The sequence below is a fragment of the Tursiops truncatus genome, chromosome 6 (genome assembly GCF_011762595.2).
Source record: "Tursiops truncatus isolate mTurTru1 chromosome 6, mTurTru1.mat.Y, whole genome shotgun sequence".
Taxonomy (NCBI): domain Eukaryota; kingdom Metazoa; phylum Chordata; class Mammalia; order Artiodactyla; family Delphinidae; genus Tursiops; species Tursiops truncatus.
The window spans coordinates 6,924,730-6,930,343 of NC_047039.1; the positions used below are offsets into that span (position 1 = coordinate 6,924,730).

Genomic DNA, 5,614 nt, shown 5'->3' on the forward strand with positions numbered 1-5,614 from the left:
AGGCATGCCATGCATATTTCACCCTTCTCTGGCTTCTTACTGTTTCTGAACATCGGCTGAATATAAAAAGGAGAAATGTTGGATGTGCTTGGAGACCCACTACCTTCAGCTTTAGCTCAGAAATTGTACAGGTTTGGTGAATGTGCCAGCAGTTTTGAGCAGGACCTGGGAGGTAGTTGGAGTGATTATTCTAATTTGTGTAAGGGGAAAAAGATATTAGCAGATTTAACTGAAGTGTCCCATGTTCACTGAATTGAGAATGAATTTGTGTTTCTAATATTAACGTTGTGAGGATACCAATTACTTGTGGAGTTCTAGTGTTCTGTGTTTGTCTCCCACTCGGGCCTGGAAAGCCCCTCAGGTTAGGATGAAAGCCTAACACCTAGTGCAGTGTTTAGCATGTAGTTTCTGCTTAAAAGGGGCGGGGTGGGGTGGGCAGGGGGCGGGGCTTGAGGTGGGAACAGAGGTCTCATGTTTATGAGGACCAGATGAACCCACTAAGAACATTATCAAAGAGGATTTGGGAATTAATGATCAAACAACAGAATACAAGAATTAAGACTCTGAAAAGATAATACAAGAAACTTTCCAGGAGTACCTCAGATAGACAAGAAGCTCATGCAGAAAGAAGAAATAATCAGATGTCTGTGCTTTTTTCCTGGGCTGCTGACTGAGTGGGAGGCCGAGAGTGCGGGGCACATTCAGGTGGGTGCTTTTAGGGTCTACTCAAATATCCCACAACTCAGCCTGGGGAAAACTTATAACAAGTTCTTTGAATGTGGGAAATTAGGAAACTAAAAGAATAAGATCACCCTTCCAGGCATCATCATCAGGGAGGAAGAACCCAGCTGTGAAGGCTTTGGGACCTTTAATAACAGGTTGTAAGGACAGAGAAAGCCCCGTGGTCTACCTCAGTGACACACCCTCGTTACAGGGCTGGCTTGCAAGGCCAGCAAGGCATTCCCAATCACAGGCTACACTTGGGCTTGATCAGGAAACAGTGTGACTCACCAGGAGGGGCTATACTGGCTGAATGTGACATTAACCACCCATCATGGCCAACAGTGGTTGAGTGAAGAGAAGTTCCACGGGCAGCAGCAGGGAGAACGCGTGAGCCACTTGGATTCTATCTAGGAATAGGGATGGCCTTTCAGGGGAAAGTCCAGTGACGCTTCTGGCCTCCAACCTGTTCAGGGCCACTTTTTTCATCTTAAATGATTGAAAGTCAGGAGGCATCTTTAGGAGCAACATAATGATACAATCATGTTTTAGAAGTTTTAAATAGTATTAGTAATTCTAATCACTTTATGTCAAAATATGTACAGCTTTGGGCTTCCCTGGTGGCGCAGTGGTTGAGAGTCCACCTGCCGATGCAGGGGACACGGGTTCGTGCCCCGGTCCGGGAAGATGCGGCTGGGCCCGTGAGCCATGGCCGCTGAGCCTGCGCGTCCAGAGCCTGTGCTCCGCAACGGGAGAGGCCACAACAGTGAGAGGCCCGTGTACCGCAAAATTAAAAAAAAAAATTAAAAAAAAAAGTACAGCTTTACTGAGTAGAGATATATAACTAGTCATAATTCGCATCTGGTCAGACACAGGTTTTAGAGAGAAGAGTGGTGTGACCATAATAGAAAGCATTCTGTTTTGACTTGATTGTAAGAGACAACTTTTAGGAGGTCAGAGAGAAGAGATGGAAAAGGGATGTTTAATTCCTGAAAACTTTTCTGTCCTATTTGAGACCATGAATACTAGCAAAAGGGGGAAAAAAAAAAAACTAGTAAAAGTCGTGCTCACTTCGGCAGCACATATGCTAAAATTGGAATGATACAGAGAAGATTAGTATGGCCCCTGTGCAAGGGTGACACACAAATTCGTAAAGGGTTCCATGTGCTTTTGGATTGGGAGTTTGGGGTTCGTAGATGCCAACTGTCACATATAGAGTGGATGGACAACAAGGTCCTACTGTATAGCATACGGAACTATATTCAATATCCTGGGAAAAACCATAATGGAAAAGAATATAAAAAAGAATGTATGTATACGTATAACTGAGTCACTTCGCTGTACAGCAGAAATTAACACAATATTGTAAATCAATTATACTTCAATTAAAATAAATAATAAATAAAAGAAAATAAATAAAAAGAAAAAAGTTGATATTGATTACATATTGAAATGAAAATGCTTGGGATATATTGGGCTAAATAAAATATATTAATAAAGTAAAAAAAAAACTAGTAAAAGTCACTCTGCTCAAGAATGTAATTCACCTAAATCACAGCATTCCATATTCTGAACCTTCTTTAAACACACGGTTTGCAAATAATTAATAACCTGGAAACTGTGACAGATTGTGCATTTTGAAAACAGAAAACCCCTTTTTAAACAAAAAAAAAATTCTTGAGTATTTCTCTATGTACTGTTCATATTATGTTTTCCTGTCTATCCTGTCCCTGGTTGACTTGAATTGGGTGGCAAAAGGATTTTTGATTATGTTAGATTTCTGCCCTAAGGTTAATGAGTAATGTTTGTGATCTGAAACAGGTATATCACGTTGATAGTGTCAGGAATGCCCCCCACTGTGCAAAGAAGGTGTCAAAATGCCAATAACCAAGTGTGTGGGGAAGGTGATAGGGACTATATCTGGCTACTTGGTGGGCAGATCATAAACTCTTAATTAAGTGGCACTTGGGCTCGGACAGCATCATAATTCGTCCAAATGTCTTTTCCTCTGCACCACCAAACCCCATCAACTCACAGCCTGCGGCTTTAAACGTTTCCCTGAGCAAATCCCAAGGTATTTCTTTCTGACTCCCCTGTAAATAGGTGAAGAGAGAAGTCTCCTTTGCTTTCAAAAGTCTATATTAAAACTCCAATGCAGCTCCTCCATTTTCATCTTCTTAAAAATAAATTACACCTATGAATTGAATATCTTTAAAAATGACATGCCCTTTAGATGCACTGAATCACGAGCTTGCATTTAAACCTCCGGAAGAAGCTCTGAATCACGATGGCCTTCAGAAGGAGCTCATAGAATTTCTAATCCAGTTACCTTCTTGGCAGCTGCAAAGACTGCCCTGCTTGTCTGGTTTTAAAGTGGATTTAAATATTCTATGTGGCTTTTTTTTTTTTTTTCCAAATTAACTTTCATGATATTTTACAAAAATATTTCCTTCTTTCTCTCGTTCAATATTTATTTAGTGCTTACTACGTATCAGGCAGAATTTTAGGGTTTGAGTTACTATAGTGAAAAGAACAGATGTGTTTGAAAAGTCTGTTTTTGCAGAATGCACTAATGGATTTTCGCTAGTTTTATGCACGGACTATTTCCGTACCACTGGGATTCAGTGCGATCAGGAGATCACTGTGATCTTTTGTGAGAGGACAGCCATGACAATGAATCGCATTATTCTTGTCCAGCCACTGGGCATAGTGCTTCTTTGTTTTTGTTTTTGTTTTTGTTTTTTGCGGTACGCGGTCCTCTCACTGTTGTGGCCTCTCCCGTTGCGGAGCACAGGCTCAGCGGCCATGGCTCACGGGCCCATCCGCTCCGCAGCATGTGGGATCTTCCCGGACCGGGGCACGAACCCGTGTCCCCTGCATCGGCAGGCGGACTCTCAACCACTGCGCCACCAGGGAAGTCCTGGATGAATGATTTTTGACAGCAGTACCATCTCTTTGAATAGTCTGGTAAAACATACTAGAAATAAATTCAAGCAAGTTCATAAAATTGCCTAAAGAGCTAGAAGAGAGTATAAAGTATAATGCTTTTATTACTGTGTGTGTGAGTTAGAATCCAATAACATTAGTGACTGAAACCACGTAATCAGACAGGTGTATTTGATGAGTGAGTATTTTATTGGGGGGTTTCTGGAGCTTATCAAATAGATTTAGAACCTTTAATAACTTTTTCCACATACATATAATCTGGTATAAAACATGTACAAAATATTCTCTCAGAAAAGTAACTGCCAGTTTGTCTTGTTTCCTATTCTGGATTTTCAGTTTTCACCTGGACTACAATTTCAGAATAGCTATCTTACTGAAAATAAAATTCTGTTATCAGTTGAAATCCGTGTATTCACAATATAGAAAGCTGAGATACTGATGCAGTAAAAATGGTGACGTCGTTTTTAAAAACATTGTGGCACATCATTTATTTCCCTATGACAGTTTCTGTCTCTCAGGGGAATGAATCAAAGTTGTGACTTAGTTAACTAAAACAGATTATTAAGTTAGCATAAACTCAATCAGTGGGAAACCTGGCAGCTGGCACACTTATTTATGATGTGTCAAATGTAAAATCATGTTCCTACTTTGAAGTTTTGCTAGCAAGTCACATTGCTAATACCAGGAAGGAAAAAAAAAAGTCTCTTCTAAAATATTTGGATGTGAAAATAACTTTACAGTTGTATTTATGAAAAGTTTTCAAGGCTTGTTGTATAAGATATGTTGGTACAGAATTATTTGGCAACCAATTTATAAAATTAAATAATTATACATTGTAACTAAAAAACAAAGCAACTGAGAAAGGGCCATCATTGAATTGTAAGAAACAGATTTTTAGATATTATTTATGAGGCATTTCAAAATGAACAGATTCTTACCCAACTTATTTTACTTATCTATAGTTATTTTTAAATTGTCTCCCTTTTCTTTTTTGCACTTTGTACTTATTCTATTTTTTCATCACTGAATTATGGAAATATTTCTAAACATTACCAGATTAATGGAGCCACCAGGCTTCTTTGTAAAGGTAGATTGTGAAAGTCAATTTTTCTGGTTTAATAACAAAGGAATAATAGAAAATATGAATTCGTGTTGTCTTTGGGTTCATTTAAAGTAGGAGATAAATTTTGTAAAAATGTCTGTGTAGTCATAAAAATATTTTATTATACTGTATTATTGTTAGATGATATAGATGATATCTATGCCTCAGTTTCATTATAGGGTAACATTTATTTTCAATAAAAACATGGACTGATTTTAACTGTTATAACTGGGAATTTAAATTTATAACTTAAAAACACTATAAAATATTTCTATGAATATCATTCCTACACTAAAATATGTATAGGTACTGCAGCTGGGTATAAAAGAAGTAGCAAAGAAAAAGTACACATTCAATGTAATTCAATGAGTACTCAGTAAGTCTCTACCATGCACCAAGAACTCATAAGAAAGCACAACATGTGGCACCTGTTATCAAGGAACTTATAATTTGTTAAAAATATAACTTATGCTTCTGTGAATAACATTTATTTATGACAGTACAATGTTTAATGCCATTGAGAGGATGGTGTATTGAAACTTTAGAAAAGAGAACTATAAAGTAAGCTTCAGTGTTTAGGAAAGTCTTCATGGACAAGGAAGGATTCAACCAGAAGGAGTAAGGACATTTTAGGTAGTACAGTGAGCCAAGATGCCAAGACCAGATGAAGAAGAACTTGTTTAGGGAGTTGGTGTGAAGAGCTTTTTGCTTAAATAAGGAAAAGTCTAGGGAAGTAACGGACACTAAGCAGAGGAAGGAAATCAGGTTTTGATGTGATCTGGAGGATTTTAAATACTTTCATAACATGATAATTTCTATAATCTAGACCTAACTAGTTGGTTTCTG

At 38.1% G+C, this 5,614-nt stretch overlaps 1 non-coding gene across 1 annotated transcript; it reads left to right on the forward strand.

The window, feature by feature from the left end:
* Window positions 1-1,783: 1,783 nt before the first annotated feature.
* LOC117312881 (U6 spliceosomal RNA) lies at window positions 1,784-1,890 on the forward strand. Its single transcript, XR_004527285.1, has one exon. It is a non-coding gene; the product is annotated as a U6 spliceosomal RNA (small nuclear RNA).
* The last annotated feature ends 3,724 nt before the right edge of the window (window positions 1,891-5,614 follow it).